Raw genomic sequence first — 12,745 nt, 5'->3', positions numbered from 1 at the left:
ACCCTTACGTGAGTGTAAAAATACGTCGTTCAAAACACCTTATAACACCTCGTGATTCGAAGTTCTGACCCGCACCAAATTTTAGGCTTTCAGTTGGGTTAGCCTCCATGAGACTCCAACTCCTGTCATAAATGTTATTGTCAGTGTAACAAATACTTTATTCACGTTTTAATTCAAGTCACTGCAAAACACGTATTAGTGGGGGCAGCCTGTTTTGCAGTTTTGCACAGTTGCTCTTAAAAAATAGTGCTTTTAACTGTAGATCTTAGCAGTGGAGCTTGGGCGGTTTGGCAAAAGAATTTCAATATTAGTTTTTAAAATGATTTGAATGTACTGTAAAAATATGTGTTTAAAGTATATATAATGTAAAAAAATATTTTTGATACTATGCTTCTAATAACATATTTTTAAAAGTGAAAAAATATATTAAATGTTTAGTATGAGTATGTGTTTTTAAGAAAAAAAAAATATATGTTTTATGTGTTGTCACCATAATTTTCATGGTTGTAATAATGACATTAGTACTTTTTGTCACAATATTATCAAAAGTAAGTTTTGCAATAAATTATGGTTTTTTAAAGAGTTCTTTTATTTTTTGCATTAAAAGAAAAATTATTAAGCATTTGGTACAAAAATTACAAATAGATAATTTTTGGGATTAAAATAACATCAAATTCCATTTTGATAGATCACAAATAATTGAGTAAAAATGCATTAATAAAGAGTCATTATATATTTTGCTTTTATTTATATTAGTGTGTAACTTCATGTATATGTACAATACAATTAAAAACAATCACAATTATACTGTTTAAATTATATTTTTTGTTTTAAAGAGATTTAATTATACATAGTGTAAGGACTAGAATTAGACCCTCGGCCCAACGTAAATGAATGATGACCCAACAAGCCCAACACAATATATTTTTTTAGAGAATGGATTTATCAAGTAAAAGACTCAATGAATCAAGTGTGGGCCAAAGTAGATTGGATTCGTGCTAGAAATGTAAGAAAAATCAATTTGAAGGAAATAACACTCTTCAATCAAGTCCAAGGATGAAAGTTTTCCTTGTATATACTCAAGTTTTTCTCTAAGTACAAGATATTCTCTCTCTCTCTCTCTTCCATTTCCTTTTTCCTAGAGATTACATGCCCCATTTTTCCCGTGGCCATTCCCTTATATAGTCTTATTCTTTTCAACCCTAACCTTCCACTTATTGATCATGCAGGTGATCTCTTATATGTCTGTCCTATCAGAACCTTCATAGAAACTTTGTGTGTAGCTGTAAGGCTGAATATCACTATTTAAGCGTCATTTCTACATAAATACGGCCAGTTGGTTAGGTTCAGAACATTTAATGGGGTGGTGGCAACCTTTTTCTCAGATATTTTTTAGTTCACTATTGACTCATTTATCTGAAACTTATCCTCAAAAGTATGGTTGCCTCTCGTACGGTATTCTCCAAGTGGCTGAGTTCCAACCTTCCCAACGCCTCCCAAGGAAGTTTGGCTTCTCGAGAGACACCACTTGTTCGTTGTTATTTGTTTTTGTCCTCGGCCCATTAACCCACATACTTATTCTTACTGTTCAACCATCATCGGGCTCCTTTGCATCCTCGGGTACGGCCCATAGCCCAATACTCCTATTCGGTTCTTTTATCCCCACACATAGTATTACTTTACACATTTTTTAAACCATAAATTTCTTAAATATGTAATGGATTCTTATTATATATATATATATGATTTAGAATTTAATTAGATTTAGACTCTTCGATTTTTTTACCTAATAATTTACTTGCCACAAAAATTTAAAAATTAGATGGATATGTGGCGCAAAATTGGACTTCAACTAAAATCCAATTTAGAATCTAATTTGATTTGGGCTCTTTAATTTTTACACTCAATAATTCGTTTGACACAAAAATTTAAAATTAGATCCGACACGTGGTGCAAAATTGAGAATTTAATTGAAATCAAATTGAATTTTCTCTGAGGTTTAACTTTTAATATATATATATATATATGATTAATATTGAATGAATTCTAATTTTATTTTTATATATTATTTTAGTATTACATTTTAATATATTTCTTAATTTTAAATTAAAAAAAATTATTTCATGCTTTGGCCCCTCCAAAGAAAAATCTTGGCTCCATCCTTGTGAGCCGTGAAATGTAGAGATTTTTTTTCCCTCCTATTGAAATTGTCAACAATTTTAATTAAAAGAGTTTTAATAGGCTTAAAGCACTTTTTGACCCCTAAAGCTCTATTATTAAAGCCCTATTATTAAAGCACTTTTTGAGCATAATAATTGAGAGACCATGATCAAGAGACTTGGTTCAATGCTATTGTCAAGTCTTTTCCTCTCCATTAAACAAGTACTAAATAAATAAATAAATAAATAATTTTTGTGAAAGAGGATGACAAGAAATTAGGAATGGTAGGTAACTCATATGGTCTCTCAAGATAATTGAGATGGAATGCCTCCCTTTGTGACTTAAGACTTATTATTGGATTAATGGACCTACCATGAAAAGGGAAAAAAAAAATTAAAAAAAAAAGAACAATTTTTTTTGAGAAACACAGAACAACAAATTTTGTAACTAGACCTTCCATCATTGAAATCAATATAAGTAGCTTCATTGTAGGGATGTCTTTTTGTGTTAATGAAACAATTTTTTTTTTGAGGTTAAATTCATTTGTTGCAACAAGTGGAAGAGAGGAATTCAAATCATGGTTTTAATCATTATGAAAACTAGACAATGCCACTGAATTATAAAACACATGATATAGGGACATATTGGATCCCCATCAAATGTGTTCTATATATAACTAATTATGGATTGAGTATAGTTTGTTTTTATTTAAACCTGCTAATCTGGTATCTAAACCAATCATGTTATGTTGGGATTTTAGCAACCAATGCCAACTGAAACAGATTAAGTTATTGATTGATTTTCCTTTCGCCTTAGTAGTTGGATTTGGTATATATAACTAAATCGAACTTGACATTCTTTAAAATCCCAAAGGCAATTTTATGATTGATTATGTACTAAATTTCACAATAATTTTTCTTTTGATAAACAAAATTAAAGAGTATTAAATATCATTATCCATTTTGTTACTAAACTTAGTTCTGATAATATTCATGATTTAAATGCTTCTTATTCTTTTCTTTCTTCTTTTTGAAAAAGGTTAGAAGTGTTATTTATAAATTTAAAAGTTTGTATAATCAATTGCCGAAGCAGCAACAAAACAAGAAAGTAGATCCTCTAACCAAACATTAACATTACAACAAGACCTAGCATATAAAGCCATTAACCTAGCTACTCTATTCTCATTTTTATGCACCAAAACAAACTCCACACCGTACAACACATCATGTTTGCGATTGCTTACTGTTTCCAAATTCTTATTTTGAAGCCTTAACTTGAGGAACAAATTAACTTCTTTATTTTTATTATTTTATCTAGTTTAAAAATCCTAATACCTAAATCCCACCTCAAACCCATCTCTCGAGACTCAAACTAACAAGCACATAGATAATCCCAAGTCCTCGTGACAAGAGGAGTTACCATTCCGCCCGACATAGATCATGATGGAACAAATTAACCTTTTAACTCATCATTGTGTTGGCATATGACTTGTACTATATCCAACGAGGCATAAAATCAAGGAATAGTAAAAAATCAAAATGTTAAAGGTAACCCATGGGATTTTTTTTCCTTTTATTTATTTATTTTTTTCATTTTCTCAAATGTTGAAGGAAGTATTTTTAACTTTTATTTTGTCCGTTGCTTAATTTTTTTTTTTATTTAAATTTCATCCTGTCCAATGGGCCTTTTTTGTAATAAAGGTTGAGCCTATTTCCATCTCTGAGCTTTCTAAGTTGGTGGCTGGATTGAAAGCTAGCTATGCACCTATGGTCCATTCAATGTTATGGTAACAGTAAAATAATGTTCATTTAGCAACCAAGAAATGCCAAAAGCCTTCCTTTTTCTCCTTTTTCTCTCCCATCCAAAAAGAGGGTAATTGATTATCACTTTTACTTTTCTCTCCCTCAAAACAATATATATATTAAACTTAAATTGCTATAGCTCGAAGAACTTAAATTGCCATAAATATTGACTATCTTTTTTCCCACAATCTTTTCCAATCATATACAAACAATACTGTTAGATTTCACTATCCAGAAGAATCTATTATGGTGGCGTCCCCTCAAAATTGACAGATACACCTACGCCGACCTCTTTTATTTATAATTATCATATTATTTATTAATTTTAGATTTAAACCGTCAAAAACAAATCAAAAAATTTGAGTTATTTTTCTTACATGGACAACTGTGGCATCTTTGTCCAGTACCATTAGCACAATGTAGAAAGACATGAATCGTGTGATTTTTGGTCTCTACTCTCCAATCTACATCGGAGAATTATGGAACAATTTAAATGATCATTCATGAATTATGTTTAGGCTTGGTTTGGATACAGCTGAATGCGTCTGGCGTTCAGCTTTTTCCAGCTTTTTTTTTTTTTTTTTTTTTTTTTTTGCCGCGTTTCAAACAAAACTCACTGCGCACAACGTGCGCGTACTGTGCGAGTACTGTTCATGTACTTTTCAGCAATTTTTATTAAAAATGGGTCCCGCATTACTATTCACACATTTAAAAATTATTTTGCGACAATATTTTCAGTTTAGCTGTATCCAAACGGACCATTATTTTGTCTAAATCATATAAAGAACAAGTTACATTACTTTTAAATAGATGATGTGATTAAAACTACATAAGAACACATTAGAGTCATCATATAAAGAAGAGAAGCATAGATTTGGAAGAAAATTTTGTTGAGAATAAATTTGATCTAATCACAAAAGTTACTTCTAACCAAATTACTTTTGATTTTATTCACATTCCACCCTTTATTGTCTTCAAGTTCAATAGTATCACCAACTTTTAAATTCCCTATCAATATTCCTTATATTTTCAGGAAGATTATCGTATACTCCCAGAGTACCATAAATGCGTACTCTCTCCTCTCATATAAATAGTGAGTCTCAGTAATTAAATTCATGGTGGGACCTATCTTATTCATGTGAGAGGAGAGAGTGCGCACTTAAAGTACTCCGAGAGTACCTAATAATTTTCCTTATTTTGATTACTATTGTAAAAGTGCAAATAGTTATCAAAAACCCAATTATCTATCCAAAGTAAGGTATCTTTTCCTTTATAAATAGGTCGGCTGATGCTTTTACAAATAAGATTCCCTGCCTTTAAAGTGTTTATCTAAATCCGAGACTTATCACAAGTCTTAACCAGTAAAAAAGATGTTAAACTTTTGTGTATATTTTCCCCTAATCATAGTATAATCCAAAGTTTGTAATTGCATTAACTTAATAACATTTGCATCAGCTCGTGGAAAAATCTCTCTCTATTTTAGCATAAAAACATAATTTTTCTATTTTAAACAACCATTTTTCAAAAACACCCCTGCCAAACTATATATTCTATTTTATTTAAATAATCATTTTTCATTCTTTGTTTATTATTATCTTCAGAGAGAGAGAGAGAGAGAGAGATTTGATGAGACAAGAGGTGAGAGAAAAAAAAATTAAAATAATGATATATGAAGCTACAAGTGTAAATATATATTTATTTTCATAATTACTGTAATAACTTTGCAAATTAAAACATCTTTAGCTTAACAAATGTGGGTGATTTTGAAAACTGAATGTGTGCATTCAACACATTTTTCTACTATACAAGTAATGATGCAAATGCTCTAAATAATGGCTTTCCAAGCCAGTTTGATATTATAGCTTACAGAAAAGATTCAAAAATAGCTTATAAAGTTTGCATAATACCATTGCAAGGAGGGAGTGGTTAAAGCTATGGGCGCTGAGATAAACTTAAAAAAAAAAAAAAAAAAAAAAAAAAAAAAAAAAAAAAAAGGTGTTGCTGGACAGCTTTGATTGTAATGACTACCACATCTAAATGTGCAATGATGGTGACAACTAAAATTCTCCACTCTCTAGCTAAACCGGCAGGGAAGCTCACTTTAAAAATTGACAAATGCACCCAAGTTGATATGAAAGGGGCCCATGCTCTTTAATTTTGTTTATTTTATTTTATAGCTTTTATAGGACATGAAAAAAACCCTTTTATGGTACAATTCTATCACCTTTTTTTTGTTTTGTTTTTTTTTGTTTGTGTGTGTGTGGAGATTGGTACAATTCTACCACAGATTCATGCTGTCTTTGTCATCTAGAGATTTGTTCATGTAATTACCCATTACGAATAAGATGGGAATATAGGAATCACAGAAGATTGACCAGATATTCGAAGTGATTTGGATATAAAATACCTCTGCAAAAATTAATACACTTGCAAGTTGCAGCCAAACCTTGTGGATTCAAAGGGACTGTCATATTCTTATTATTAATGTGCATTTGATCAGCTTATTTATTGTCAGGTAGGTAAAAAGTGATTTTGGTTGTGTTCATGCAAATTATCTAGAAGACATTTTGTTGGCATTTGGCTTCTATGAAAAATCATAAATGTTCCCATATTTTATATTACAACAAAATTAACTTAAAAAATAAGTAAAATCAAAGTAAATTATTGAAAATTACACTAATAAGCACAATTAAAATAATAGTGCAGTAGCTTAAATAAATAAAATACTTAGCAAAAATTATTTAACTAAACTTACATATTCATATGCATAACTACAAACACTTAACCCTCCATATGAAACTTGAAAGTTTTTTTTTTTGTGTGACTCTTAAAATTTTGGAGGTGATTCCTAAAGTTCTAAGGTATAAGGTTGTCATTTTGGAGGTTTCAAGGGGTATTTTCATGATGTCAATGGTTTTGGGGCATATATTTGTCACTTTGGTGGTTTTAATGACATGCATTCAATCATATTAAATAAATTTCAAGGTATTTTGTTCATTTTGAAGATTCTCAGGTTATTTTGATCACTTTTTGTGTAGTAGACCTGAAAAATGGGTCAAGTTAGTTAGATTTAGGTTCGACTTATTTGCATACGTATGGGCCAAATTAGGTTTGAGTAAAATAAAATGGGTCGCATAACTTATAACCCTTTCAAGATCTTTGATGAGTTGGGTCAACCCGTTATGATTAATTTCTTTTCACATAAAATAAATAAAAAGAAACTTGAGCATAATCTTCTTCTTTTTTTTCAATACAAAAAAGGAGAAAAAATAAAGATAAAAAAGTTAAATAATATATAAAATTTTACAATGTTATAGTATATAAAATGTGAAGTAAAGTTAATAGAATGATAATATTTCAAATTTTTCTTAGAAAATGAAATCATGGTAGGATCATACAAAGGTTACGTTGGACAGTGTTTGTTTAGCCCAAACAATTTAAATAAATTTAAAAAGAGTTTTTAAAAGAAAATAATATCTTATAGAAAATAAGCAACAACAAAGAAATTTCACAAATTTTATTCAAAAAGCATATTTACTATATTTTTTTAAAATAAAGAATTTACATAATGAACTTATTAGAGGTTTTTGTGCAGTATAGATAACAAAAGAAAATTCAATGTGAGAATTAAAAAATATAATAAATGATAATTAAAGATTTTTTTGAGAATTAAAAAAAATAAAATAAATGTCAATGCTAGCAGCCAAAGATCAACCCTCATCGGATAAAGAGAAAAAGAGAAAGATTAAGAACAGTGAAGAGAAGAAACCGAGAAAGTGAAGCATATAGAAAAAGATTTGCAAATAAAAAAATTAGGAAAATAAAAAAATTTCCCCATAAAAAAATGTCAACCTTTCATTTTAACAGGTCAAATTCAAATTACCCCATTTTTCACAAATCCAAAAAAAATGTATCCATACAAATTTTAGTATCAATCTCTAGTGGACCCCCCTTGTTATGATTTTAGTACAAACTTTATTTGCCTAAAACAATACATTTACCAATTACCACCATGCATGTCTTTATGGACATGGACAAAGATAAAGACCTCAAAATTGAAAGCTTTGGACTTTGGAAGGGAGCCACAATTCTTACCAATGATTAGACTCATGAGTCGATTACAATGACAAATATGAGTTCACATTTAGATCCCTGAGAAGCAGGTAAGACGGGGAGTCCACATATTAGGGCATTTCCGACAAATTCTCTATATTTTGTACTGTTAGAAGTGTAAACACAATCTTTATGTGTTTGTTTGGAAGCGAAATAAGATAGGTGAAAAACTTTTTTGGTGGGTGTTTCGTTGAAGGGAGGGGAGAGAAAAAAATTGGTGGGCCCAGGTGTTTTTTTGCCGGACCCACTAAAATGTTTTCTCTCTAAAATAAAAAGAAAATTGAATGGAAGGAATTTAATTAGTAAATGATGAAAACACGTGGGCTTGTCCAATCCATTACTCTTTTTTCTTTTTCTCTTTTTTGGCCCTAGTCTATAGACTCTGTACGACTTTTTTTTTTTTTTTCTTGGGCTTGGTCCAGTTGCTCTTCTTTTTCTTTTTCTTTTTTTCACTTTTGCTTTCTTTTGTGATTTTTTTTTTAGACATGATTTTTATTTCTTAATAAATTTGGGTGATCACTTTTTTTTTTAATAGGGCATCATTTTTTAACAAGTGTATAAAACACATTTTTTTCATTCCTCCATTTTTCTACTCCCAACCAAACAAAAATAAAGGAAATTAAAATATTTTATATTCTCTCAATTTTTCACTCTCCCATCATTTTATATCCTCTCATTTTTCCACTCCTTCAACCAAACATATCCTTACTTTTTATCCACTTACTTTTTAAAATATATTTTCTAACAAACTCTCTACCATTTCTCTATCCCATTTAAAATAATCATTTTTATTTGTTTTGTCAATGAATAGTAGCTAGCACTCTAGACAAAGAGAGTGATTGTTCATTGGCAAACCACTTTTTGAACTTTGAAGAGACTGTTGGAGTTGTGTTTTTAGGTTTTACTTTCATAAATAGAGAGAATTTTGGTTTTAGCTCATCTATTGGAGATGCTCTTACACATCTAAAAATCTCACATGTGAAAGTGTATTATATATACACACACTTAGTGTATCACAAATATTTTACAGAAAAAATGTTGAAATATAATTTTTTTTTTCCTTAAATTTTCATGAAATTCATTTGTCGTCCATAAACTATCCATTCTTAAACTATATATATATATATATATATATATATATATATATGGATGGGGAGATTGCTCACGATCGTCTTCTTCATTGACAATCAAATCCTGTTTGGCTGTGTAGCAAGGTGTGGTGAGTTGGGAATTAGTTCTAACTCCCTGGAGTTGGACACCTAAATCTCTCCTATATATATATATATATATATATATATATATATCACTTCTAAACTATTGAAAAATGTTCTTTACAAAGTTTAGTTTAGGAATGAAAAATTAACCTTTGATAAAGTTTAGGGATGAAAATAATATTTTAGCAAAAAAAAAAAAGTATATATCATAATTGTTTATCCAAAGAGTTAGGAGTGTACAAGTTGACTAGCATCCAACCTACCTAGCTTGGCCCGAACTGAAAACTGTCCAACCCGACACCAGTGAAGGTCGACGGTGGATCTCCATGTCTAGGAACCAAAACCAACGGGTCGGTTGGCGGGACTTCACATGAAAAATTGAGTCCAGCCGACTTAACCAACCTCGCCTCCAAAATCTCACAATTCATTGCCCTCCCACTCTCTCAAACATAGTGTTCGTAAGATCTTGAAGAGATTTGTCGAGATCCGGCCAAATCTCTACCATTGTTTAAGACCGCTGCTCTTCGTTGGTTTCAACTGAAACCAATCGCCACCCACCCAAACCGAAACCGACTCGACCTGTGGTTTTCGGTAGTCAACAATGGGTCAGGTCAATTGCTCTGCCACTTGAAGTTGTTGAGTCGGTCCGGGTTGGCACAAACCTTACTCAGATTGACCTGTGGACAGCCCTACAAAGAGTATATGATGTTACTGTATAGAATTAACTAATTATATTAAGATATTCTAGAGTTGAAAACTCATTGATTTAACATGCCATTTTGATTTTTTTTTTTTTATCCGAATTTAATCTGATGAACTTATTTTTCCAGGAATTCATGGAAGAATTAAATGTGAAAAGCCGTACATAGGTTGCAGCTAAAAGCTTAAAACAAAACAGTTCATGATGGTCAATATGAGAAGCAGCCGCTAAAACCAATATTTATAAATCTCCACTCAATGATCTTGACTGTTGACTCGTTATGCATTGGTGTTGGTATTGTCGGGTTAAATACTACATATATGATATATCTATTCTATAATTTGATGAAGAGAAAAAGAAGTTAACGTGGGCTGAATCAGGATCCAAATGCATATAAGTAAAAATGTCCAATATGTTATCCACTACAGGGTTTGACACATAACGGGTGTTGGTATCGCTAGTGTTGTTTTTGGTTAACAAATGGTAATCCTTTTGTTCTCTTATTATGGATTTTAGCAATATTAGTGAAAAATATAGAAACTATAGAGTGAAAATCAACCCAAATTTATTATTCGTGGTTTGGTAACGTGTCTACAATCACAGTAGCAAGCGGCGAAAATCATCACTATCAAAAAAATGTGCAATCATTTTATAGTGCCTTCATAGAAACCCTAATCCGATTCATTGACATTTCTCATTATACCCATCCCATACAGCAGGGATTCGCTCCCACACCCCCATTAACCTATAACTTATTAGGAATTAGTTTAGTTGGTATTAGTAATTTTGTGCCAACTTTTTTGGATATTTATCCGGACATAATTCCTAATTTGATAGAGAGAGTTCAAGCCACAGGTTTGTAGCTGTGCCCTTTGATGAATAAAGCTCTTTGAGTTTATTTAGAGTGAGTTTTGTGAGAATGTTGTGCTACTAGTATAATATACTTATTTTGTTAGTCAACCTTTTAACGTTGTCCCTAAATATGGGTATAAGGCTGAACCATGTAAAGTTTTGTGTATCGTGTATGATTATGTTTTATTTGTCTATTTCTATTTAGCATAAACCCATCATAATTAATGATGATAAAGTTTTTTGTTGTCATATAAGGGACCTTATAAAGTTTCTATATTGTAATACATCATGATTTAGAACAAATATATCAATTATCAGTTAGTTCACTTGGTAAAATCTCTTGTCATCGAATAAGATATCTAAATTTTAAATTCCTCTTACACCAAAAACTAACTGATGTGATGATGATAAACAACCATAAATTCTACCGTATCTAAAAAAAGATCAGTTATTAAACCATTGTTACCAAATTCAGCTGAAAACTCAATTAACAATTCAAGTGAACCGTTGAAACTCTGGTAATCTGGGATGACACAGAAGATTAGACAATCTCAATAACTGGCACTTATTTCCTGATTTCAAATCCTGTAAGGTATAATATAGATGTATATTTGTACCTCTTGGCAAAGTGGCTGACTCTTAAGTGCACTAACCTCAGGTAGTTTGATTAGACAGAAGGCATTCGACTTGCATATACAAGAGTCGTGAATCGTGGCCGAGGAGCAGATTGATCCCAACACGTCTTTGTCTGTCTCTCATTTGATTGAAGTTAAAGTATATGTTTCCACCATGTATGCACAATGTCAAAATCCCACAAGCATGTTGGCAAGCAACAAATGGTGGCCCTTGAAATACTGGAATTATGTGGATTGGATTAGATAAGTGTGTGTTATATGGACGCATGCGGAGTCCTAGATCAGGTTTTTAGTAGGCCGGATTGGACTATATATAAAGGTGATTAAGGTGAGCCTCAATTACAACTTGATTAATTCATGCTTACATGTTTTGGGGTATATCGCATATGTAGTTAACTTTTTCTTAGGTTGGGACAAATTGTTTTTCATATCAACATGCCAATAAATATTTTTTGATGCATATTGTGGAATGAAAAATGTGCAAGGAATTCAGCTTAGGTTAAAATATCTAGTTTTTCCTCAAAAAAAAAAAAGTTAAAATATCAAGTTGGTAGCATCTGACTCTTGCGACACTGGGGCAATACATTGATGACATTGAGGAATTGAGAGCAATTATTAAGCATGCAAGCAGTGATGACCTTGATGCCACAAATAAAAACTTCCGTGTATTATTCATTTGAGTGGCAATCACAAGGACTTGGCTCCATCATCAGGAGAGAGAGCTTCTTGGCTCTACAAACATTGAGTCAAACAGAAGAAGCTAACCCTTTCTCATAATCATGCTTTATAATGATTAAACGTAATGAATATTGTTAAGTTGATGATTCTAAACAAGTGATCTAGTTCGAACAATTAATTTTTTCAATCAATCATTGTTGTTGTTAGATATACTTAGGGTCCATTGGGTCCAAATATTTACTTGCAGGACAAGTAACCTAGTTCTATCAGGATCGGAATAGGGTTCGACTAAACTCTCTATAAATATTCTCTAATGTGTAGTTTGTACTTTGTACTGTGATCAATTTAGTTTGCTCTCTTTATTCATTTACCTGACCAGAGTGACCATTAACTTATGCCAACTCTCTAAGCTTCAAACTAAATACATGCAAGGCATTTTTCAGACTACCAACTTGGTTTATATGGAGCAAAAACCTCTAATAGCAGAAGGCAAACATATGGGACTCATGCACGTCCCCAAGTTAAAATAAGAGTTTTAACTGGCTAGGAGTATAGCTATTTGACTCCAAGAAAAGCAAACTATCACTCTTC

This window comes from Castanea sativa, chromosome 1 (genome assembly GCF_040712315.1).
Source record: "Castanea sativa cultivar Marrone di Chiusa Pesio chromosome 1, ASM4071231v1".
NCBI lineage: Eukaryota > Viridiplantae > Streptophyta > Magnoliopsida > Fagales > Fagaceae > Castanea > Castanea sativa.
This window is presented reverse-complemented; position numbering follows the sequence as displayed.